This window comes from Bos mutus, chromosome 2, assembly GCF_027580195.1.
Source record: "Bos mutus isolate GX-2022 chromosome 2, NWIPB_WYAK_1.1, whole genome shotgun sequence".
Taxonomy (NCBI): Eukaryota; Metazoa; Chordata; class Mammalia; order Artiodactyla; family Bovidae; genus Bos; species Bos mutus.
In genome coordinates, this window is record NC_091618.1 from 42,725,023 (window position 1) to 42,752,322 (window position 27,300).

The 27,300-nt window shown below is 38.2% G+C and overlaps 1 protein-coding gene across 1 annotated transcript in view; it reads right to left on the reverse strand.

The window, feature by feature from the left end:
* PARD3B (par-3 family cell polarity regulator beta) overlaps positions 1-27,300 on the reverse strand; it is a 1,148,960-nt gene that overhangs the window by 822,153 nt on the left and 299,507 nt on the right. The gene's annotated exons all lie outside the window — the stretch shown is intronic.

A 27,300-nucleotide genomic window follows, 5' to 3' on the forward strand; every position in this document is an offset into this window, starting at 1 on the left:
CTGGCAACATCGGGCAAGTTGTCTTCTTCTTTCTTTCCAACTCTTCGCATCGGTAGCCAAAAGTGTCTTTGTTGCTCAAATAGTCCACGCCATCTGCCAACAGTTTCTCCATCCTGCTGTACCATCTGCCAGCCTCTCTGCTTCTGAGTCCAGGCTGTGTTGCCTGTATGCTTATCAAATGGCTCTTTCACCAGAAGAGAAAGAAAGAGCAAACCAGCACCTTTTACGTTTAACCACTCTTGGTAATCATCCCAACCCTGTTCTCTAACCCATTGCTTCTTAACAGGACAAAAAGCTCAACAATTTGAATGGAAGCATTTTCCTTTGACTTTTTTTTCCCTCCCCTGTCGCAATAAAGAATTAGACAGTTATAGTACATTAATAGAATCAGTCATTAGTATAACAAATTTTTCATGGCCATGTTCCCTTTTTGTTTGTCTAAGGTATTCTTAATTATGAAGAATTATCCTTCAGATAGAGAAGCAAAGAGAGGAAAACAATCCTTATTCTTACAGTTAATCCTGATTATTTTAAAAGCAACTTCTGGTAGGAATTAATAATTCAGTTGAATTTTATTAACAGTATAATGTTAACTTTATGCTGCACTGCACTGTTCTTCCTTCTAATCTACTTAAAATTCTTGACTTTAAAGTAGAAACAACAAGGGCCGAATAACAGTCTCCTAACAAGGTTAAGCCTAGAGAGTTCCATTAATATCCTCCCTAAGGCCACCAGGAAATTCCTTAAAGCAAGAGGGTTTCAGGCTTTGCTGCGGATTACACTCAAGAGACTTTCTTTCTAGATTTGCTATTGCTGGGAATTTAATGTCTCCATCACTGTCCAGGCTTCAGAGGGAGGTCCTGTTCATATCCAATCTCTTACTGGAATCCCAGGATAACTCAAATACCATGAAATTTGGAAGCCTTTGGCTATTCTAGTAACAATTAAATTAGCATTTGAGTGAATGTCAGGAATCAAGTTCACTCATAAGAAATGACACCATTCTACCCAAATGTCAGAAAATGTACAATATTTTAAGCAACAACATTTGAAATTTCTCAATCTTTACAAACAGATGGTAATATTCTCTGTAGGCATGGCTGATCCTGATCTGCATAAATAGTGCAGGGTGCTCTAACTGTATTAACCTTCACACCATAAGCTAAATATATATATATACACACACACACATATATATACACACACACTCACACATATTTTTTATAAATCGCAGACCTTGATGTTAAGACATATGGCTATTCATCAATCTCTTAAATTATATCATGTTTTCTATACCTGTGTGTGTAATAAAAAGTTTATTGTTTTGATTTCCATAATTTGGAATCATAGTGGATGAGTACATATTATAGTTTAATATTTGTGAATATAAGTAAATCTTCACAATAGCTATCATTATTCATATCATAACTACTTGAAAATGATAAGGAATTAGCTATTAAATTCTGCTTTTAAATTTAAATTTCACAAGTAGTTTTTGCTTTGAAGTATACCTTTTTAAACAAAAATTCTACGAAAACAATACTTCCTTCACATTTAAGATTCTACATTCCAATTTTACTGAAATTTTGGAATGAAAAAGTTCCTAAATATTTTGTTTTCCTGAAAAACTTAGACAAAACCATGTAGAATATCGGAAACAGGGAACAGATTATTTTGTGAAGGCTGCTGCTGCTAAGTCACTTCAGTCGTGTCTGACTCTGTGCGACCCCATAGACGTCAGCCCACCAGGCTCCCGCGTCCCTGGGATTCTCCAGGCAAGAACCTGGAGTGGGTTGCCATTTCCTTCTCCAATGCATGAAAGTGAAAAGTGAAAGTGAATTCGCTCAGTCGTATCCAACTCTTAGTGACGCCATGAACTGCAGCCCACCAGGCTTCTCTGTCCATGGGATTTTCCAGGCAAGAGTACTGGAGTGGGGTGCCAAAGGCTATAAGTCATCAAAAAGGAGAGTTCCAGAAAAACATCTATTTCTGCTTTATTGACTATGCCAAAGCCTTTGACAGTATGGATCACAACAAACTGTGGAAAATTCTGAAAAGATGGGATTACCAGACCACCTGACCTGCCTCTTGAGAAATCTTTATTCAGGTCAGGAAGCAACAGTTAGAACTGGACATGGAACAACAGACTGGTTCCAAATAGAAAAGGAATACATCAAGGCTGTATTTAACTTATATGCAGAGAACATAATGAGAAATGCTGAGCTGGATGAAGCACAAGCTGGAATCAAGACTGTCGGGAGAAATATCAATAACCTCAGATATGCAGATGACACTACCCTTAGGGGAGAAAGTGAAGAAGAACTAAAGAGTCTCTTGATGAAAGTGAAAGAGGAGAGTGAAAAAGCTGGCTTAAAGCTCAACTTTCAAAAAACTAAGATCATGGCATTCAGTCCCATCACTTCATGGCAAATAGATGGGGAAACAGTGGAAACAGTGGCTGACTTTATTTTTGGGGGCTCCAAAATCACTGCAGATCGTGGTAGCAGCCATGAAATTAAAAGACACTTACTCCTTGGAAGGAAAGTTATGACCAACCTAGACAGCATATTAAAAAGAAGAGACATTACTTTTCCAACAAAGGTCCGTCTAGTCAAGGCTATGTTTTTCTAGTAGTCACATATGGATGTGAGAATTGGACTATAAGGAAAGCTGAGCACCAAAGAATTGATGCTTTTGAACTGTGGTGTTGGAGAACACTCTTGAGAGTCCCTTGGACCGCGAGGAGATCCAACCAGTCCATCCTAAAGGAGAGCAGTCCTAAGTATTCATTGGAATGACTGATGTTGAAGCTGAAACTCCAATGCTTTGGCCACCTGATGTGAAGAGTTGACTCATTTGAAAAGACCCTGATGCTGGGAAAGATTGAGGGCAGGAGGAGAAGGGGACAACAGAGGATGAGATGGTTGGATGGCATCACCGACTCAATGGAGATGCACTTGAGTAGACTCTGGGAGTTGGTGATAGACAGGGAGGCATGGCGTGCTGTGGTCCATGGGGTCACAAAGTGTTGGACACGACTGAGTGACCGAACTGAACTGATAACTCATAAATGTTATGAAACATAAGGTTGTTTCTAAAAATTATAATTCAGTTCAAAATAAATATATTTTTAGTCAAAGTGTTTCTCTCTCTCTGGTACTTTAAATTGAACAATATTTACTCTATGATGAAAACTATGAGGTTAACAGGATGGTCTTAATAAATTGTTTGATAAAATGATTGATTAAATAGTGTCCTTAAGTTTAAAGTTACTTATATAGTATTAGGTCCAGCCTATTATAAAGTAAAAGGAGTAAAAAAGTATTTGCTTATGAAGAAGCTCTCCCCTAAAATGCTTGGTGCAAAGTCATGAACTCGTGAAGAAAGTGGTGCTTTCATAAAGCTTGTCAAGGAAAGCTGCGGAAAAAAATGGCAAAAGTTCACCCAGAGATCAATATGCTACACTGGAATAATGATGCAAAACAGATAGCACTTTGAGTTTTGCTGACTCTTTAGCGATAACTTATGAGTGAGTTATTCTTTTAACATTTTAAAGATGGGTGGGGAGAAAGAAAACTATTCAAAGAAAGGCATCTTAATTATACCACCATGGACATCACGTAACAGCATATCCATTTGTTTGAATGAAATGTTAGAAGTCTACCTGTCATTATGATAAAGAGACTAACATCCCTCTTTACTAATTATCATTTTTTAATAGAATGATAGATTTATCCCTCTTTGGGAGAAATTTAGCACTACGTCCCAAGGACAGCAACCATTCTGAAAATTACTAAACATTTGCCATGTGTCCAGCATTCTGCTTTCACTACTCAATATTGACTAAAGTAGGCTTTCCACCCATTCTTGGTAGAAGACAATCATTAAGAGTCCTCCGGATACGTCTACTGCAAATCAGTATTTTCTACTTCATTCTCACTGTCTTGATTCTTTATACAGCCTTACTGATCTTACTCCTCCTTATTCCAACCTAAAATCCTTCCATTTTTTTTCTCAGAAAAATCACTGATACATGTTTCATCTAACCAGCACTCTTAGCATAGATTACTCTCATCACTTTTGCTTCACCCATCCACCCTCCTTACTGTATTAAAGAAACTCCTTTGTAAAACGATATAAAAGAATAATTCCCCCTGAACACTGATGGAAGTGCATCACTTCCCTACAGACTCTCAAAGTGGGCTCCTCACATCTTTGTTCTAATTTATACTTCATCTTCATTTTTAACCTGAGTTCTTTTCTACCTACCCCTTCCCCCAGCCTCATCCTACACCACTGGTTTCTTGGTTAGCCCTACTTCAGTCTCAGAGTTTCTTTTGGTTCCTTCCAAGCTCTGTTCCATCTCAGGTCTTCACACATGCCCCTCCCTCTCTACCCAGAATGTTCTATGTCTTGCTCTTTCATTGATATACCCCATGTTTTCCTAGGGCTTAGTATAATATCCCTTCCTCAAAAACACGTTTGACCATAGTTACATTTATAGAAGACTCCATTCTCTCTCTCATATCCTTCACCATTTCTAACTAGAAGTTATCACAACTTGGAATTACACATTTATCTGTGCAATGATCATTAAAATGTTTCTCCTGCTAGACTGAGGCCCATGTGGGCAAAGATATATTTATTGCATTCATTACTGTTTACTCAACTTCTAACATCATGCTTAGTCATAAAGCACTCAGTTAATACTTGTTAAAAATAAAATAAAAAAAAAAAAAAACAGTGAACGTCTTCTCAAGCTGTTTTTCTTTGTTTCTCTCCAAAGTTCATTCATCATTCATTTAGTTATTTGTTATGGCTGTCACTCTGTCTGATAACTTGCCAAGCTTGAGTATATGAGAAGTTCTGATACTGCCTCTCATCTCCAGGTTCCAGAATAAGTCTGATTTATTCTGTTTAACACAAGCACAGCACTGAATGAACATTGCAGTTTACTAAACTCTTGGCCCCAGATGCCTTGGGGATAGAATACTGTCCTTGCTCTTTCACATATCCAGGCTTCATCAAGCCAACACTGAACTGTTGCACTTAACTCAACCCACAGGTGACACTTATCCAGAAGACTTCCCAAGCTGATTGGGATGTCCTTTTGTGTGATGCCAAAATCCCCTTTCTATTTAGTTATTGTGGAGGTTTTACATAGTACCATAACCAACAACTTAACCAACCATGCCTCTCATACATGCTTAAAATTATTCCAACTTTCTGGAAAGTACTTGCATATTTTGATAATAAAATAATCCAAAGAACTCTAAGACATTAATATTTCTAAGAATGAAGATGAACAATTGATATATACAATATAATGACTAAGGGCCTAAAAGAACTTCAACATGTTAACTTTTATTATTAATATATCAAATCATATTGTGGGTTCCTCTTTATTATTATTAGTGACAGAACTAGATTCAATGATCCCCATTCCATCTCAGTTAAAGAACTTTCAGCTGAGTTACTGAGCCTTTAAAACTTAAATAAGTTAGCACTTAAAATGGAATAATTACAATGGCTTTTATAATTAAGAACAATATACTCTGGAGCATTGCATTTCTGCAGAATTATTGCATGTCTCAAGCACATTAAGACCACAACCAGAGAGACAGTTGCATTAGCCTCTTGGGAAATATATTAATCCCTAGAAATTCCCTGCTTAGAGAAGCTTGTTGTGTATATAGATTTTTTTCAGTATTTAAATTTCAATTCTGATAAAATTTGTGCTTAATGTCCGTCACACAACTCCAATTTGTTTATGGAAAAAACATTATTCTTTTTTTTCACTATGGACATGTAAATACTGAACCAAAGGCAACACACAATCATCACATGCTTTAAATTTTGTCTTTATGTATTATCACAAGAAGTTTAACAAGCCTTAACTAGAACCATACCTATATACATACATAAATGTAATATTCTGCATAATTGCAATTATGAAAATTAAAGAGTACTGCACTCCACTGGAATTTAAAAGCAGAGCAATCACCTAACAAACTACTGAAGAAAACAGCCCCCAAAACGGCAAGCAGTTTTTGCCAAGCAAAACTTGTTACAAGAAGCTAAAAAAAGAAAATGTTTCCTGAATGGGTTAAAGGGCAGCCACTTGTAAAATGCTATTCTCATTTTATTTTTTAATTCCTTTCCTTATATCTCAATGTGGGAGTCATAATGATTTCATACTCAAACGGTTTCATAGTCAAAACTATCTGTAAAAAACGAGTTCAAATACTTGTTTCATGTGATTTTGTTGAGATTTTTATGCTGACCAGTAGGCAATTGGCATTTTTAATTTTTTTTGCAATGTGTCCATTTATGAATAATTATATAGAGCTGCTGCTGCTGCTAAGTCACATCAGTCGTGTCTGACTCTGTGACCCCATAGACTGCAGCCCACCAGGCTCTCTCGTCCCTGGGATTCTCCAGGCGAGAACATTGGAGTGGGTTGCCATTTCCTTCTCTAATGCATGAAAGTGAAAAGTGAAAGTGAAGTCGCTCAGTCGTGTCAGACTCTTAGCGCTAAACATATCTAATTAAGCTGTATAAAATATGAATGCTAAATTCAAATACAGTTTGATAGAGAAATAACTATCAAGGAATCTTGTCTTAATTTTAGAACAAAAAATCTGCAAAACAAGTTTTTAAATTCAGAATCCAGGTTGATACAATGCTTACTTACCACTCATGATGACAAGAAGTTAAATTCTATTCAAGTTATATTCTTATATTGTTCTATTCTCCACATATTCTATTATTTCCAAAGCCTTGAGAAAAACCATCTGGATTAGCATGGAGCACTGGGGAGAACAGTTACTTTTTAACATACTCTTTCAGAACGTACAAATAGCAAAATTGCACAGATAAGCAGACTTGAAACATTTCTTCTTGTTGTTCACTAACCTTTATAGGTGACTGAAGAGGATAAGCCGGAAGGGAAGTGTATGTCTCACCAAGATGAATAGATGGGAAATAAGGGCGTCCACTGGTATAAATTAGCATAAGTCACTATGCTTTATTTTCTAATGGTTTAGACGACTGACGTCTCATTTGGGGACTTCACATTACTCAAGCTATTCTGACCTTTAGGAGCATTTTCCCAGCTCTAAGGAGAGTTATCCAAAAAATAGGCACAATTTAGTAACCAAATGCAAGCTGAATTAAACTCTTTAGCATAGAGGTATGGAGACCCAGATAATTTCTGCACTCCTTTCTTCTACTTCACCAGATGGTAACAATATGATTCTTTGAAGAACACTCAGTGCAATTTGCCAGTCATAATGACCAAGCTACCAGTACAAAGACAGCACAGACCATGTGTGGAGCACTGTAAGACATCATGCAAAACCTAATAGCTACATTAAGCTCAGCCCCTGCCCTAGTTCCAAGGTAATGCAAACTCATAAGTGGAGTCAAATATTTCAGCATTTGGTCAGCGGTTACTTAGATGATGAAGATAGATAGTCAAGCACCAAAAAAGGAGTCAGGGGCTCTGGAAAGATCTCCCAACACTGCCTAATTAAGTAAATAAATGCAATGAACTCATGACACATATCAGTAACTTCCTGCTAAGCAAGAATCACCAAATGCAGCAACTTCCTCAGCTCACATGTTTTCATCACATTCACCCCATTAATCATATACGCATGTGCAAAGTTTGATTAAGGTGCTTTATCGGGGTTCACTTCTAAGAGAGCTTATAAGCTCCAGTCCCAATAAATAATAAATCTCAGCAGTACCATAAAGGTTAACTTTCTGCACATATCAAGGAGACCAGAAACTGCAATTACTTCTTTGCTACTGGAAGAATGACTTCAATAATTAGATAGTCTTCCTTTGGAAGAAAGAAAAATATCAAAACAGGAATATCACATCTCAAAATCTCATAAAAAATACTGTTTTCAATAAAATGCAACAAGGAGACAAAATGCAAACTAAACACCAAAAACAGCAAATCTACATGCACTAAATACCGGAGTTGTGATGAAGTCAACCATGTAGTTGTTCAAAATGACCATGTAGTTGTTCAACATTTGAGACCTGGGCTAACGTGTGCCAGTTCAAAAAGAGTATGAATGTAGATGTTTGTGCATATGTAGTATTATATATCAACCATTCAGCTATTAGAAAGATAAACAATGATTTATTCCATTCCCTATGCACTAATACTCAATCTCTCCACTAGCAGAAATCACCACTACTTCCAGAAATATGAAATGACCATTTATCTGTATATAAAATACTTTACTTACTCAACTTTCATTTTTGAGGATTATATATGTTGATAAAAAAAAAAAAAAAAAATTTAAATGTAAGTCCTGCTGCTGTTTAGTCGCTAAGCCACGTCCAACTCTTTATGACCCCATGGACTATAGCCTGCTTGGCTTCTCTGTCCACAGGATTTCCCAGGCACGAATAGTGGAGTGAGTTGCCATTTTCTTCTCCAGGGTATCTTCACAACCCAGGGATTAAAACCATGTCTCCTGCTTGGCAGGTAGGTGCTTTACCACTGAGCCAATAGGGAAGCCCAAATATAGGTCCTGCTAAGTTGCTTCAGTCGTGTCCGACTCTGTGCGACCCCATAGATGGCAGCCCACCAGGCTCCCCAGTCCCTAGGATTCTCCAAGCAAGAACACTGGAGTGGGTTGCCATTTCCTTCTCCAATGCATGAAAGAGGAAAGTGAAAGTGAAGTCGCTCAGTCATGTCCGACTCTTAGCGACCTCATGGACTACAGCACACCAGGCTCCTCTGTGCATGGGATTTTCCAGGCACGAGTACTGGAGTGGGGTGCCATTGCCTTCTGAACATAGGTCCTACCCACAGGTAAATATATACTATTGCGTGTGTGCTAAGTCATTTCAGTCTGACTGCGTGCAACCCTATGGACTGTAGCCTGCCAGGCTCCTCTGTCCATGGGATTCTCCAGGCAAGAATATCAGGGATAGGAAAAACAGTGTTTTGGAAACTTTTTTCTGAGGTTTGTTCCATTCTCGTAAATGCCAAGTAAGGTGCCACTAATCAACTGGATGCTCATGCAGTTCTAATGTACAGAAATAGTCTTTAAATGATTCTTTAGTGCTTGCAATGATATCATTGTACTAACATTTAAATTTCATGAAAAGGTTCAAAAGTTAGATTACAAAGATGTTAGCTCTTCACTACTCCCTAAATGCCAACATGCCTCTTAGAATTCAGCACCTCAAACTACACTCATTTAAAAGGTTGCAAGAAGGTCAATATTCAGCCAAGTCATATGCTGAAACACAAAGCAGACAGTCTGAGTTTAGTAGTTGCAAATGCATTTATTAAAAGAGTTTCTATTTTAAAATAATATACATTCAGCACTTTATGAATTAGAAATAATCAAAATCCTCAGGAGATTCTAAGTGTCCTTTAAGTCCTACAGAAGATTCACTTTTCCATCTGCTTGAAAAATGACAGCATTCTAATTATGCTGTCAAGGTTAATAGATCCCAAATTTCACTCTTGAATCTCAGTGGATATTTTTTTTCCAATAGCCACTACATCTCATTTGTGACATTTTTCCTTCCTACAATGGTCTGTTGCAAGAATTTTCACAGTCAATTTAAATAGTCAAGCAACCTCTACATCAAAGAACTAGAGTGATACAATCTTGAGATAAATGAGAAAACAACCTTAAAGAATCTTATCAAGTCTTTAAAAAGAATCATAACAGTGAACTTTTAAACACTGTTAATAATGAGCTTGAAATTTCAACCTCTAGTAAGATGAATGAAACACTAAATGAGCGATATTACAAAGCCAGATAATATTTCTCAATTAAAAAAATGTAAGTTGTAAATCAAGGACAATAAGGAATCCACAGAGGCTAAAATAAAATGAAAGAGGGACCCAGGAAATCAGTAAGCACTAAAGCTTGATTTGGAGAGTATATGACAAAACTTAGTAACATTGATTATTAATTCGCACAGGGTACAGAAGGAAACAACCTACAGGAAATATTGAAGGTAGAGACTTTATAGCAGATACTCATAGCTGATATTCACAAAAAACTAGGACACTAAAAATCCATACTGTCATTGCAACAGTTTTGAAAAATACATTCACTACATGGAAGATCTCAGCAAGCAAATGTGACTATCTTGACACCAGCAGTAGGTGAGAGAGGGGATGGGGAAGTCACATCTGAATATATCCATCCTGAATTCCAATAACCAGACACTGAGAATTTCATTTAAAGTGATTCTGGGTGGTGGTGTTTCCAAATGGCTGGCAAAAAGAGACAGACACACAAATATTTTCAAGTAAATTACAAATAATTCTAAAGAACATAAATTAAAAAAGAAAAAGAAAAAACACATCGGGCAGTATGCATGAGACTCAGACTACAAAAACAGTAAAATCATCTCCAAAGATACTGCATATTAGAATGTTAAAAGTGAGAATGTAAAATACCCGTGTTTCATGTGTTAAAGACATAAAAAGAAAGCTTTAAAAACAAAGAATAAGAAACCAAAAATGATAAAGGTGGTAGAACAAAGGAAAAGTATAATAACTGAAATTTAAAGCAGGATGAATTATGTAAAACAGCTTATTAGATATTGCTGAAAGCATCATGAAATGGAAATAAGATTTAAATAACAAGAATTAAAGACAACAATTCAGATGCAGCCCATAGACACGAAAAGGTGCAAAATGTAAGAGTACATGATTAAAGCATCATGGAAGAAAGGGGGTAGATGGTCTAACAGGTATCTAATCAAAGTTTCAGAAAGGTAGTAGTGAAGACAAAACGATTTGAGATAATCACTGTGAAGTTTTCCATAATTCCAAAAGTAATCAAACTTCCTATCCAAAAAAACCTGAAATAGGATACAGTTTTTTTTTTTAAACTCATAATTTATACGCATCACAGTGAAACTTAACAAAAGAGAACAATTTCAAAACAGTGAGGGGAAAATACATCAACTACAGAGAAATTGTAAGTAAACTAACAGCTGATATCTTGGCAGCAACCCGCAAAAACAAAGCCAACAGTAGAATGATTTTATTCAATGTGCTACAGTAATTGTCAATTTACAATGCTATACCTACTGAAACTATTTACTCAAAGTGAAATGAGAGAGACAAAAAGTGTATTTACTATGTTAAAGTGAAGAGATAGTCAGTCAGTCATGTCCAGCTCTTTGCAATCCCATGGACTGAAGACCATCAGGCTTCTCTGTCCATGGAATTTTCCAGGGAAGAATACGGAGTAGGTCGCTATTCCCTTCTCCAGGGGACCTTCTGGACTGAGGAATCAAGACTGGGTCTCCTGCATTGCAGGCAGATTTTTTACCATCTGAGTCATCAGGGAAGCCACATTTACTATGTTAATATGTTACTAATTCTGCAAGTTAAATAATCCAGTATTTTCATGATTCTAGACAAGCAAACTGAAATGTTTATTGAGAATCATGTAGTAAACATGTAACAAACAATACACCCCTGAAGATAAATGAGAGGAGGGAACCTGCTTTGCTCTACCAATGTAGCCTGCCTTATAAAATGCTGCAACTCTTCTCCGAACCTTGTCCATCTTGATCCTTGATTTTAATCTTTCCATTGATATAGAGGTGAATAGGATTTATCATCATTTAACATTCTGTATCGTATTTCAGTTCAGTTTGGTCGCTTAGTCCTGTCCACCTCTTAATGATCCAATGAACTGCAGCACGCCCGGCCTCCCTGTCCATCACTAACTCCCAGAGTCTACTCAAGCGCATCTCCATTGAGTCGGTGATGCCCTCCAACCATCTCATCCTCTGTTGTCCCCTTCTCCTCCTGCCCTCAATCTTTCCCAGCATCAGGGTCTTTTGTAATGAGTCAGTCCTTCACATCAGGTGGCCAAAGTACTGGAGTTTCAGCTTCAACATCAGTCCTTCCAATGAACACTCAGGACTGATCTCCTTTAGGATGGACTGGTTGGATCTCCTTGCAGTCCAAGGGACTCTCAAGAGTCTTCTCCAACACCACAGTTCAAAAGCATCAATTCTTTGGTGCTCAGCTTTCTTTATAGTCCAATTCTTATATTCATACATGACTACTGGAAAAACCATAGCCTTGACTAGATGGATCTTTGTTGGCAAAGTAATGTCTCTGCTTTTTAATATGCTGTCTGTTAAATATAACATATTTAATATGCTATATTAACATATTTAATTATATTAAATATAACATTTAATATTATTTATGTGTCTGTCTCTGTGTTTGAATATGTGCTCTACTGGACAAGAATCTTTGTTTTGCTCACTGATTAATTTCAAATTTGTAGAAATGTACCTGTCATATAAATGACACTCAATAAATCAGTGTTGAATGAATGGATAAAACAAAAATTTTAAAACAATAGACAATCTGGCCAATGACCCAAAGAGTCCAGAAACAGATCCATGCCATTTATGGCATATTTGATTATAGGGGAAAGAGTGGATTTTCATTAAATGGCTCTGGGTTACTGAGTTATCCAAATGGAAAAAGTGAAATTAAATTTCTACTTCCATAATATTCAATAGATTGTAGATTGGTTAAAGATTTTCTTAAATATTTTTAAGACACTGAGATAAGGATTTATTGTATAGGCTTTTAAAAAACATTATTCATGAAGAAAAAAATGACAAATTGAACTATATTACAATTGAGAACACTTCTTTATCAAAGGGAAATGTGAAATAAAATCCCTCAAGCAGGAAGATTGGACACTGGAAACACAGACAAAGGATTAATATCCAGGACATAAGAAAAAAGGTTTATGAAATAAGTAAATCCTTCAATACAAAGGAAAAGTGCACACATGTCAAAAATGCATCTCATTGAAGAAACAGAAATGATTCAATACATAAAAAATATCTAACATCACTGAAAATCAGAAGACTATAAAAATGAAACTATTAGGAAATATGATTTCATATCCACTAGACTGGCAACAATTAAAAAGCTAGACCAATGTTATTACACGGGAATGGAGCCAGTTCAGTCGCTCAGTCGTGTCCAACTCTTTGCGACCCCATGAACTGCAGGATGCCAGGCCTCCCTGTCCATCACCAACTCCCAGAGTCCACCCAAACCCATGTCCATTGAATCGGTGATGCCATCCAATCGCCTCATCTTCTGTTGTCCCCTTCTCCTCCTGCCCTCAATCTTTCCCAGCATCAGGGTCTTTTCAAATGAGTCAGCTCTTCACATCAGGTGGCCAAAGCATTGGAGTTTCAGCTTCAGCATCAGTCCTTCCAATGCACCCAGGACTGATCTCCTTTAGGATGGATTGGTTGGATCTCCTTGCTGTCTAAGGGACTCTCAAGAGTCATCTCTAACACCACAATTCAAAAGCATCAATTCTTCGGCGCTCAGCTTTCTTTATAGTCCAACTCTCACATCCATATATGACCACTGGAAAAACCACAGCCTTAACTAGACGGACCTTTGTTGGAAAAGTAATGTCTCTGCTTTTTAATATGCTGTCTAGGTTGGTCATCACTTTCCTTCCAAGGAGTAAGCGTCTTTTAATTTCTTGGCTGCAAACACCATCTGCAGTGATTTTGGAGCCCAGAAAAATAAAGTCAGCCACTCTTTCCACTGTTTCCCCATCTATTTGCCATGAAGTGATGGGACTGGATGCCATGATCTTAGTTTTATGAATGTTGAGCATTAAGCCAACTTTTTAACTCTATTTCACTTTCATCAAGAGGCCCTTTAGTTCTTCTTCACTTTCTGCCATAAGGGTGGTGTCATCTACATATCTGAGGTTATTGATATTTCTCCCAGCAATCTTGATTCCAGCTTGTGCTTCTTCCAGCCCAGTGTTTCTCATGATGTACTCTGCATATAAGTTAAATAAGCAGGGTGACAATATACAGCCTTGACATACTCCTTTTCCTATTTGGAACCAGTCTGTTGTTCCATGTCCAGTTCTAACTGTTGCTTCCTGACCTGCATACAGATTTCTCAAGAGACAAGTCAAGTGGTCCGGTATTCCCATTTCTTTCAGAATTTTCCACAGTTTATTGTGATCCACACAGTCAAAGGCTTTGGCATAGCCAGTAAAGCAGAAATAGATGTATTTCTGGAACTCTCTTGCTTTTTCGATGGTCCAGAGGATGTTGGCAATTTGATATCTGGTTCCTCTGCCTTTTTTAAAACCAGCTTGAACATCTGGAAGTTCATGGTTCACGTATTGCTGAAGCCTGGCTTGGAGAATTTTGAGCATTACTTTACTAGTGTGTGCCAGAACAGCTCTTTTTACACTGGGGGAATATATATGAGTACCAAACACTTAGGAGAAGAGTTTGATGGTATCAAATAAAGCTTACAAGCACACACCCAAAGACTACACAATCGCATTGCCAGGAAGAACCTAGCTTGTGCAAACCTGGAGATGTGTACAACAACCTTCATGGTCACACTGTTCAGGAAATGACAGTAGAAAACAACCAAAGTGTAAGCAATAAAATAGATGAAACATTGGGATGTATTCCTACAATTAAATGAAGATTATGAAGCATGTGAAATGAAATCAATGTACTAGATTACATTTTTTTCTGAAATAAAGTCAATGGGCAAAAAATACAAGACTGGTTGATTTACAGTAAATGTAAGTATACTATAGTATAGTAAATTTAGCTTGCAAAATTTTAGTTGCAGTTGTGTGCCTGTACTTATTTGCAATTAAAATGTATTTCCTATGATGTGTAAAAGTTAACAGTGGATATTATCAATCCTTATCAGTTTTGCCAATCTTCAGAAAGGACTTTAATTTTCAATTTCCAGATAAATAGTATTGAAAATGAGCATTTTTCATGTTTGTTATTCCTTTCTTATATAAACTTACTTCTATTAATTTGTTCAAAAGTGTCATATTTCTTTCCTATTTTTTTTGACTCTTTTCCATTTTGATTCACAGAGACTTCTTTTATATTCTAGATATTAATCCTTTATCAAATACACAGCAGATACTCTTTACCATCTGTCTCTTGTCTTTTAATTACGTATGGTGCTTTATCACATACTTGTTTTCCACTTTTATACAGGCTTATATGTCAAACCTTTCTACAGATGAAAAGAATGATAATATCTTAGTTTTCAAATCAGTTACTATCTATTCAAATAATTCGGAGGAAAAAAGTGTTAAAATAATAAACCTCTCTAATGAGTTTGAGGTTGATGTGTACTTGTGAAGGTTACAGTTTTATATGAAATAAAATCAGCTGAAATCAGAATCTATTCACTACTAATCTATATAAAGGCAAAGGCGGGTATGACAGGGTCTCAGAATTGAAAGAAATCAGCCATACTCTTATATTCAACAAGACTAAATCAGATTTGATGGATGTGTGCAATCTTCAGAACCAGTTTTTTACATTTTATAAAAAACAAACAAGTACCACCAAGATTGTAAAAATATATTTTATTGATATCTCTTAAATACCTAACAGTGTAATTTTGAGTCTATGAGCAAAATTTGGACAATATTAAAATATAGTTAAAGTTTATATTTTATGATTTATACAATAAAGCTTATTATAAAAAAATCTTGTAAGCATTGTGCAAAAGAACAAACTATACCCAAATAATGGAGAAGGAAATGGCAACCCACTCCATTATTCTTGCCTGAAGAATTACATGGACATAGGAGCCTGGCAGGCTACAATCCACAGGGCCACAAAGAGTTGGACACGACTGAGCAACCATTATTCACTCACTCACATAGCCAAATAAAGTTAAGATTTTCCACATGTTTTTCTTTCTGGCTTACTTCACTCTGTATAATAGGTTCCAGTTTCATCCATCTCATTAGAACTGATTCAAATGTATTCTTTTTAATGGCTGAGTAATACTCCATTGTGTATATGTACCACAGCTTTCTTACCCATTCATCTGCTGATGGGCATCTAGGTTGCTTCCATGTCCTGGCTATTATAAACAGTGCTGCGATGAACATTGGGGTACACGTGTCTCTTTCCCTTCTGGTTTCCTCAGTGTGTATGCCCAGCAGTGGGATTGCTGGATCATAAGGCAGTTCTATTTCCAGTATTTTAAGGAATCTCCACACTGTTCTCCATAGTGGCTGTACTAGTTTGCATTCCCACCAGCAGTGTAAGAGAGTTCCCTTTTCTCCACACCCTCTCCAGCATTTACTGCTTGTAGACTTTTGGATCGCAGCCATTCTGACTGGCGTGAAATGGTACCTCGTAGTGGTTTTGATTTGCATTTCTCTGATAATGAGTGATGTTGAGCATCTTTTCATGTGTTTGTTAGCCATCTGTATGTCTTCTTTGGAGAAATGTCTATTTAGTATACTAACGCATATACATGGAATTTAGAAAGATGGTAACAATAACCCTGTGTACGAGACAGCAAGAGACACTGATGTATAGATCAGTCTTATGGACTCTGTGGGAGAGGGAGAGGGTGGGGAGATTTGGGAGAATGGCATTGAAACATGTATAATATCATGTATGAAACAAGTCGTCAGTGCAGGTTCGATGCACGATACTGGATGCTTGGGGCTGGTGCACTGGGATGACCCAGAGGGAGGGTATGGGGGAGGGAGGAGGGAGGAGGGTTCAGGATGGGGAACACAGGTATTCCTGTGGCGGATTCATTTCGATGTTGGGCAAAACTAATACAATATTGTAAAGTTTAAAAATAAAATAAAAATTAAAAAAAAAGAATAATTTCAAAAAAAAAAAAACTCAGAAGTAAAAGCAAAAAAAAAAGATTTTCCACATGAAAATCTTTTTGAGGCAGAAAGTTGAATCTTGGATTATCAGAATATACAGCTTTACATAAGCTAATTATTTTCATCTCCATGCTTCCCTTTAACATTGCAGGAACATCATAGAACATAATGAGGGGAGATGTATGCTTTTTATGGCTTCTAGTTTATTCCCTTTGAGGGTAACATTAACACCTGTCAGATTATTATATCCTTCCAAACTCACTTTCAATTCAACACATGCTTCTATTTTAAACTTTAATTTAGCTATAGGTAATCCTTAGCATACATGATATATTTTCCTATCTTCAGATGTGTACTCTGGGAGAGTTTCTCTCTAGAAAATGTTACATCTTTCTCCCCTCTTCAATAATTTGACCTAGAAATGTGGCCCAGTGGGAAAAAGGCTGGCTAAGAGATGTTGGGGTCAGAAGTCAAACAGTAATAAAATCACTTATGAAAATCATAACCTTGTCATATTCAAAAATATACCTAGAAGGGTAAATCAATAATGCAGGTTATTAGTAAAGTCTGATAGAAAATGGAATGTGTAACATACTTGCTCGAGTTCTTATCTGAAGCCATTATCTTATTTTTTCCTCATAAAAAAATTCACAGGTGGATTTGAATTAAAAATTTGTAACTCAACAGAAGTAATACTTTACCATTTCTTAAAAAAATACTGACTCCGATCACACACATGACACCTTGCTGAGCTACAAGCATGATGTAAAAAAAATACGTAACATGTATTCCCTATGATCAAGGTGCTTGAAAGATATGGCCAGAAATTTTATGCAAATTTAGTATTTTTAATAAAACATGACTAAAATGACATCTCAGTGAGTATATTTCATAAAGCTAAATTTCCACATCAATGATTTGCACAAATTAAAATATTAAATTGAAAAATATTATTTTTAAACTAATATTTTCACGTAAACAAATTTAAATGATCACAGCTCAGAATGAGACTCATATTGTATTTTTTTCTACCTGTGACTTTTTAACTTGTGATGGTACTAAAATGATTTAACCTTAAACACAGATAAATAGTAACCTAAGAACACTTAAATGACTTTTGTATAGAAATATGACATCAGTTCCCTGACATCAGTTTGGATAAAAACAAACACAATGAGTGCACTCGTTCCAAAGGCAACACTCTTCTTTGGGACAGGCTCATTGTGATTAGATGAGATACCTTCTGTATTGTTCTTAGCATAGTTCACGGCCAGCTAGCTGTTTCTCACTGAAGAGTTATTTCTATATCTGCTCCACTAATTTGCTAAAACCATTTGTAGCTCTTCTCTCACATTTGTACTTTTCCATGACTCATACACACAGTTGCTATTAAATAATTAGTGTTACTTGCCAGTGAGGGCTATCAGGTCAGAATTTAATTTTAGAAAATGGTATAAAAATACAAGCATGCTTGAGAGCTTCTGAACAATATGTGAAAAAAAAAATGAAAAGGAAGTAGAGATTCTTTGGAAAGAAGCACAAAAGTATATTTTGATGCAAAGAGGTGAGACTTCAGACCCAAACAGCCAAGACTGACATTTAGGTCTAACTGCATCTCTGGCTTCAAACTTTAGGTAAGTTAATTAAAGAAACCGAGTTCTGTACAGGTGATTTTGCAACATAGCTAAACGCCAGAGCCATTTACTTCATCAAGAGTCAGGTTCAAACAAAGACTAAAAGAGTTTTAAAGTGTTTTATATATATATATATATATATAAAAACACATACATACATACACATACATATGTTGTTTCACTATCACTTTTTCCAGCACATTTACTCAAAAGTCCTAAATAGCTACTCAAAGAGAAATCATTTGCCCAAACCTAGAGAGGTTTTACACCCATTCCAGTGTTCTTGCGTGAAGAATCCCAGGGATGGGGGAGCCTGGTGGGCTGCCGTCTATGGGGTCACACAGAGTCAAACATGACTGAAGTGACTTAGCAGCAGCAGCAGAGAGGTTTTATAAGATAAATCTAAATAGGAAAATCCCTCACAAGGTTGGATGGAAGATTGCATGTCAAGACCTAGTAAAGGATCTACTAATAAAAGGCAGTTCCGTGAGTTTTGCATCCAGTGAGAAGCTGACTGCTGTGCTTTGGGCCAAGGTTTGCCCCCCTCGCTGTTTTTTCTCCTCTAAGCTTCCATTTGGATAGAGATTCTCAAAGTGTGGGCCCAGAACTAGAAGCAACAGCATCACCTGGGAACTTGTTAGAAATGTGAACTCCCAGTTCCAGTTCAAACTTTCCGAATCAGAAATTCTGCAGGGATCCCAGAATCCTGAATTATTAACCAAGGCTTCCAGAGGTTTCTGATGTACCCTTCAGTTTAAGAGCCTCACCATCATGGAGTGGAACCTCAGGAATATGCAGCCAAGTCTAGCTAAATGGTCTATTTCCCCTTATCCTAGTAAAACATTTCCTAATATTTCAGCTTTTCTTAAAGGAATTTAACAATTTTGAGGAATGAAGGTAGCAGTCAACCATTGCCAACAAAGGTCCGTCTAGTCAAAGCTATAGTTTTTCCAGTGGCCATATACGGATGAGAGTTGGATGTAAAGAAAGCTGAGCACTGAAGAATTGATGCTTTTGAACTGTGGTGTTGGAGAAGACTTTTGAGAGTCCCTTAGACTGCAAGGAGATCCAACCAGTCCATCCTAAAGGAAATCAGTCCTGAATAGTCATTGGAAGGACTGATGCTGAAGCTGAAACTCCAATACTTTGGCCACCTGATGAGAAGAACTGACTCATTGGAAAAGACCTGATTCTGGGAAAGATTGAAGGGCAGAGGGAGAAGGGGAAGACAGAGGGTGCAATGATTGGATAGCATCACTGACTCCACAGACATGAGTTTGAGTAAGCTCCGGGAGTTGGTGATTGACAGAGAATCATGATGTGCTGCAGTCCATGGGATCTCAAAGAGTCGGACACAACTCAGTGACTGAACTGAACTGAACTGAAGGTAGCAGTCATTAATAAATCAGCTGTGGAGGAGTTAGGAAAGCAGTGCATGGTGCAGGCCAGTCCTACACAGCCATTCCCTTCATCAGGAGTCAGGATGAAGCAAAGATTTTAAAACTACATTGTTTCAGAATCATTTTTTCTGGCACATTTGCTCAGAAATCTTAACCAGTCATTCTAACAGAAACTATTCTCTCTACTCTAGGGAGTTTTAAATCCCTCTAATTTTTCAGGTGCGTTTAAAAAGTGAAATTATTAAATTTCCCCCCTTCATTCTTTAAGAACATATTTTATTCTTTTCTGTCACTGATCCCTCATTGTTTATAGTAACTCTTCATAGCAGATGTCACTGTCTCACTTCTCTCTTTAAGGCTCTTATTTAACCCTCCTCATTTGAGAAAATAGCATTCTTTAAAGGAAATGAAAGGCCACTTTAATTCTGTAGCATATAAATCATGCATAATCATTATTTTCCCTCCCACTACCACCAATACACCCAATGCTAGCATCAATGTATCTAATATTTTGTAGCCACCTGGAAATTTTATATTACTTTATTTTAGATGCTAGAGTGATTAGAGAAAGGCTTGAAAGACTATCCCCTCAAAAAAAATTACTGTTGAATGTACACACACATACACACATTGCTATAGGTTCAATCCTGCTGCTGCTGCTGCGTCGCTTCAGTCGTGTCCGACTCTGTGAGACCCCATGGACTGCAGCCTACCAGGCTCCCCTCTCCATGGGATTCTTCAGGCAAGAACACTGGAGTGGGTTGCCATTTCCTTCTCCAATGCATGAAAGTGGAAAGTGAAAGTGAAGTCGCTCAGTCATGTCTGACTCTTAGCGACCCCATGGACTGCAGCCTGCCAGGCTCCTCCGTCCATGGGATTTTCTGGGCAACAGTACTGGAGTCGGGTGCCATTGCCTTCTCCCAGGTTCCAGTTAGACTAGAAATTATCTGAAAACTTATTTGGGAAATTTTTAAGTTTTCAGATAATTTCTAGTCTAACTGGAAATTACTCAGATATTCAATTTTCCATGAGACAGCTGAATCCTCTGGAATATAAGCAACCAAATAGTGTTACTCATTTAAAGTAAATTCAAAAATGTTCTAATTTCCTACAATGTTAAAACTTGTCCCTCATTATTTTATATTTAATTTTTTAATTGTCTTAACACCAAAAAAACTCTTTTGCAAAAAAAAAAAAAGGATTATTGCTGTGACACAATGTTGACAGTCTGAATTTGCTACCATGACCTAAAACTGCCATATTCCCAATACGAAAAGGAGAGAGAACATTGTTTTCACTGGAAACAGAGAAAAATAAACCATAGGAAATTTGCCCTCATTATAAAACAAAGCATCACCAACATTGCAGTTCCCATATAAAAATCTATATACTGTATTTAAAGATCTGCACCTCTAGAAACAAAATCATTTAAACAGCAACATAACACTAATTATGGTACAACTTGAGAGGCTCTGACACTGATAAGACATTATTCTAGAATTATATTGTACTTGTTCTGTTTGGAGCTCAACACACTCATGACATTTTTCAGCTTTACAAAGAAGTGAAGTGAGGTATTCTTTCTGAATAGGTGGAGTTTTTTTTTGCCTTGCCCTCATTCATACACTCTGTTTTCTAATCTCCAGTATTTCTGCATTAGCATCATTACTGTCAATGTGGGCAGACATCATCTACTGGAATCCATCCTCAAGGATACTTCTGAGGCTCTAATTTTCCATTCTGCTCTGTTTGGAAGCTTTTGCGCACTATTATCCTCCCAACCAGATTCATCTCATCACATAACACCAAAGGTATCAACAGAAGTGACAAATGCATGGCAGAAATGAAAAATCAGCAGCAGTAGAAAACTGTGACAATACTGTTAGAAAACAGCTGAGAGCAAACTAGTTTGAGTTATCCTCATCAATGTACTGGTTGTGCACAAGGTGTGACTGATTCAGAAACATCCACAATTTGGAAGAAAAATACTACAAGATTAAGTTCTAAGAGTTATTATTGCAGTTAGATGGGACAATTTTTTTTCATTGTTTTGCTGTTGTACTCAACATGACCAAGGTTATTCCAACTCTATTTTAAGTAGAAAGCTATTTTCTAAGAACTACAGCAAAAAATGAAAGGCAAATTCAACAATTTTTCTTCACTTTTCCAAACCCTATTTTAATAAACTCACATTAAAATGGGTAATGTTAGAGGGCAACTATACAAGGCTCTGGATGGCTTATGCTAGAGTTAGCTCAATCTCAACCTGAGCAATGAGACTCAGTGGTCTAGTTACTCCAGGTATCTTAGCAACCATAAAATACATGACAACCTTTATAGATCATACACTTATAAGTTTCCAGAAATAAAAAAAGTTTTCTCTGAATATAAATAAGCAAGATTTTCAGTATCATTTCATTTCTAGAATTTACATTAGCTAAAAAGAAAATGAAAGCTATCTTTGAGTTCCATGGTGATCAAGAATAAACTGCTGTTCTTCAAAGCACAACAGTGATGAAATGGCATTCAAAGTTTACATTTTATAAAAATGATCAGGCATAATTTCATGGTCAGTAACTATCACACAACTAAGTTTTCATTGTGGCCAACAAAGGTCCATCTAGTCAAGGCTATGGTTTTTCCTGTGGTCATGTATGGATGTGAGAGTTGGATTGTGAAGAAGGCTGAGCGCTGAAGAATTGATGCTTTTAAACTGTGGTGTTGGAGAAGACTCTTGAGAGTCCCTTGGACAGCAAGGAGATCCAACCAGTCCATTCTGAAGGAGATCAGCCCTGGGATTTCTTTGGAAGGAATGATGCTAAAGTTGAAACTCCAGTACTTTGGCCACCTCATGCGAAGAATTGACTCATTGGAAAAGACTCTAATGCTGGGAGGGATTGGGGGTAGGAGGAGAAGGGGACGACAGAGGATGAGATGGCTGGATGGCATCACTGACTCGATGGACGTGAGTCTCAGTGAACTCTGGGAGTTGGTGATGGACAGGGAGGCCTGGCGTGCTGCAATTCATGGGGTCGCAAAGAGTTGGACATGACTGAGCGACTGAACTGAACTGATGCTTTACAAAGAATATGAACTGTTTATTTCCAGCTATATGTGGACTCCATTTTTAAAAAATTAGATGCTGAAAAAGCACACTTTTGTGAATGGTGTTTAGATTTTGAAACTTTTGTGAATGGTGTTTAGTATTTAGCCACTGATTTTGGCTATTGCATGTGGTATAAATCTGAAGGAATAAAATCTCTGAAAATAAAAAAGAAGTTTGATGCATATACACTAGTGGACTTAACCACACCCTCTCATTCAATTGATTCATTCATCTCTAGTGAAATTATACCACTTTCAAAACCAATTTTGTCCTGGATTTATCTTTAGAACATTTGTGCATTAATTCATTTTATATGCTAACTTTCATTCAAATAAAACCATAATCAAAAGCAATACTCAAGGGAGAAGACAAGATGATGATGGAGTAGGTGGACATGGAGTACATATCTCTCCATGGATATATCAGGAACATCTCTAGATGCAGAAGATCTGGCAGAATACCAGCTGAATACTGGCAGGAGTCCCCCCTATGCAAAACTAGGTAGGATGAAGGAAGAAAGGAAGGGAAAAGAGTAGAGAGAGTGGGACCAGACCTGTACCCAGTGGGCGAAGCAGAAGTGAGATTCCTGCCTCTGGGGCAACCAGTTGGGACAAAAGGGAAGCATCTGAGGCTGTCAGAGAGTGAAACAGCTAATCCTGGACAGTTTGAATGGAGTCAGAAGTACAAAACAATCTGTACTCTGGCCCTACGTATCTCAAATAGGGCTGCTGCTGAGATCTGGAGCGTGGGGATTGGAGAGAAATCCCAGGGCCAGAACTGCTGTTGACAGCCGTCTCCCAAGGAGACAGTAGGGAGGAAATCCCTGGGGAGAATGCCTGCAGAGGAAAGCTGGGTAGCAATGGAGACTGGGTACAACTGCTGAATCACAGAGGGTGGAGTCATCACTTAGCCTCTACCTCCCCACATCCTATACTGGCAACCGATGAATAGAGAGACTCCAGTGAAGGTGGCCTTTTGAGCGCCTGATACACCAAGTAACAGAGAAGGACCCCAACCACAACTGCCTTTGACCACCTCATGTGCTGAGCAACAGAGGACCAGCCAGGGTGGCTTTCTGAGCACCAGCTGCTGAGGCTAGAACTCAAATACACCATATCTTCTGTGCCCATGGCTGCTGGCTTCCCAGTGGACCTGGCATCTCCAAGGTCCCCATGATCCAAACAGCCATGCCACCTCCACACTCAGTCCTCACTGAGGCAGAGCTGCCAGAGGCTAAAAACAAATCCTAACCGTGCCCTATATCCTGGGCCCATAGATGCCAGCTTTCCTGCACACCTGGTGCTGCCAGAATCTTGGCAATCCAAGCAGCCATCCTAGCTACACTCAGTCATCACTGGGGAAGAGCTGCCAGAGGCTAGAAAAAATTCTAGTAATGCCATATCACCTGCACCCATGGCCACTGGCTGCGCTGCACACCTGGTACCCACCAAGATTCACAAGATCTGAGCAGCACTGCCACCTCCACATCCATTCCTCACTGGGGCGGACCCAGGTCCACCAGGGCAGCCTCAGAAGCAAACTCCTGTGGATGACCCACATGCAAAAGTGGGTATAAAACCACAATTGAGTTCCAGAAATGGAGTGACTAAGGAAGAGGACCAAAACCTTCCCCACCAGATGTAAAAGATACAGATTAAATCCACACGATCAACTAGGTAGACGCTGTATGTATGGAATATATAAAACAATGATGAGTGCTCCCACAAAAGAAAATGCTCTAGCTCTGGCAGCTGTGGACACTGGAGGCAAGAGCGCACAGGAGCAGGGTCAGATCAGAGTCTGAGCTGTACCCACAGCAGGTTCAGAAGTCAGCTCCTCCCAGTATTGTAGGGCTTCCTACAGAGGTGTAGGTGGGCTGTGGCTCACAGTGGGGGAAGGGACACCGACAGTTCAGACTCAAAAGTTTCTTATTATTGCATACCATGGACAGAGGAGACTGGTGGGCTCCAGTCCATTGGGTCACAAACAGTTGGACACGACTGAATGTGCATTGGTGCATGCACACACACACATATTCCTCTTATATTTTGATTCACCCTGTAATTGGTTCTGGATTTTTTTTTTCTTTTTCTCTGTTGCTGTTATTATTGACTTTTTATTATTATCTCCATTTAGACTCTTGGGAACTTTTTTTTTTTAATCGTTAATCACACTTTTTCTCTCGTTGATCTATTTCTACTTCTAATTTGGCTCTCTGCAGTTCTGCGGATATTTTTTCTTCTTTTTTTTTGTTTTGTTCTGTTTTGTAGTTCTCTTGTGTTTTTTTCTTTAATATATCTAAATATTTTTAAAAATACCCCTATTTTACTTTGTTTTTGGGGTTTTTCTTCCTTTCTTTTTTTCACCATGTTTATTTATTTTCTTTAGTCCTCATTTGGAACTCTGCTTTGGTCTTGCTTTCTGTTATGTGTTTTTGTTAGTTTTGTCCTTAATTGGTTGATATCATTTTTGCTTTCTTTTTCTTGCCAGGTCACTCTGGTACTTTGTTTTCTTTGGTATGTTTTGGCTTCGTGTGTGTGTGTGTGTGTTCCTTGTTCTTGTTCATGTTTCTCTGATTTTATTTTTGTCATTTGTCTGGGGTTCATTTTTGTGTCTTGGCTTTTTTTGTTTGTTTTAATTCTCTTTACTGTCATAACAAATGGCTTGGGGATCATCGTTTCCAGACCAGAGGGGTAAAGCCTGAGCTTCTGGAGTGATTGCACTGAGCCCAGAACTCCAGACTGCCAGAAAACTCATGATCCCAAGGAGTATTAATCAGTGAGAACTCCCATGAAAACTTTCAGCTGTATCCAAGACTCAGCACCACCCAACTTCCAGCAGCACCCAGTTCAGGACACCCCAAACAACAAGCATGAAGGAACACAAACCCAATCATTAGCAGACAGGCTTCCCACAAACACCTCGAAACACCACCTCACACAGTGTTGCCCATCAAATGTTAAAAAAAAAAAAAAAAAAAAAAAAACTCAGCAGCTCCAACCAGAATGAATGCACAAGTCCTACACATCACAAATCCTAGACAAGCCACTAGACCAACCTTACCCCTGGGGGCAGAGACCAAAAACAAGAGGAACTACAACACTACAGCCTGGAGAAAGGAGACTTCAAACACAGCAAGCTAGATAAAAAGAAGACAGACATATTGTGCAGATGAAGGGAGAAGGAAAAAATCCATAAGACCAAATAAATGAAGAGTAAATAAACTACCTGAAGAGTTCAGAGTAGTGATAGTATGTATGATCCAAAATCTTGAAATCAGAGTGGAGAAAATGCAAGAATTATTTAACTCTAACCATTTAAACACATTTAAAAAGGACCTAAAGGAAATAAAGTATAAACAATGATGAAGAACACAATTACTGAAATTAAAAATACTCTAGAAGAAATCAATAGCAGAGTAACTGAGGCAGAAGAATTGAAGAAAAAACCATTAAAAGCAGAAAGGAAAAAGCAACAAGTAACATACAAGGGAAACCCCGTAAGGTTAATAGCTGAGGTTTCATCAGAAATTCTGAAGGCCAGAAGGGAATGGCAGGATATATTTAAAGTTCAGTTGAGTTCACTCACTCAGTCATGTCTGACTCTTTGTGACCCCATGGACTACAGCATGCCAGGCCTCCCTGTCCATCACCAGCTCCCGGAGTTTATTCACACTCATGTCCATTGAGTCAGTGAAGCCCTACCGAGACTTCCCCTGAGCCCCAACCCCACACCCCCCAGGGCACACAGACCACCCTCCTTCCTGCTCTGAGCCAGGCCAAGCCCTGGGTGGGCTTGGGAGACGCCTCCCCATCCCCAGACGCCCTGGTCCTAGTGGGAGGCTGAGGCCACACCAGAGAGCAGCCAAGCAAGCGTCAATACTGGGAAGAGGGCAGCTCACCAGAGACCCACGTCTCTCTTTCATGTAAGATACATTTTATTTTGTAATCAAAGAGGGGAAGCACAGCAGCTGATGGCCGTTTTGTGAATAATTCCATTCAGCGCCTCCCCATAGCAGAGAAGCAGCCATCTCTGAGAACTCACTGGTGCTGCCTCCCAATCCCAGGCACTCTGACCAACTGCTCCTATCCCTGATGGGGCTTGTGGTCCTGTTTATTACCATCCTTCCATCCAGCTGTGGGCCTGGTTCTCCAAATGGGTATAACGTGGAAACTGGGGCTTGCATCACAGGGATTTTCCCTAAACACGGAGTCAGGATCAATGTGGTCAGTAAATGTGCAAATAAACATTTTTTAAAAATACCAAGCCAGGAAAAAAAAAAAACGCAGACACAATGACTCAAAACCTATGGGATGCAGCAAAAGCAGTTCTAAAAGCGGGGTTTATAGCAATACAACCCTGCTGCTGCTACTGCTAAGTCGCTTCAGTCGTATCCGACTCTGTGTGACCCCATAGAGGGCAGCCCACCAGGCTCCCCCGTCCCTGGG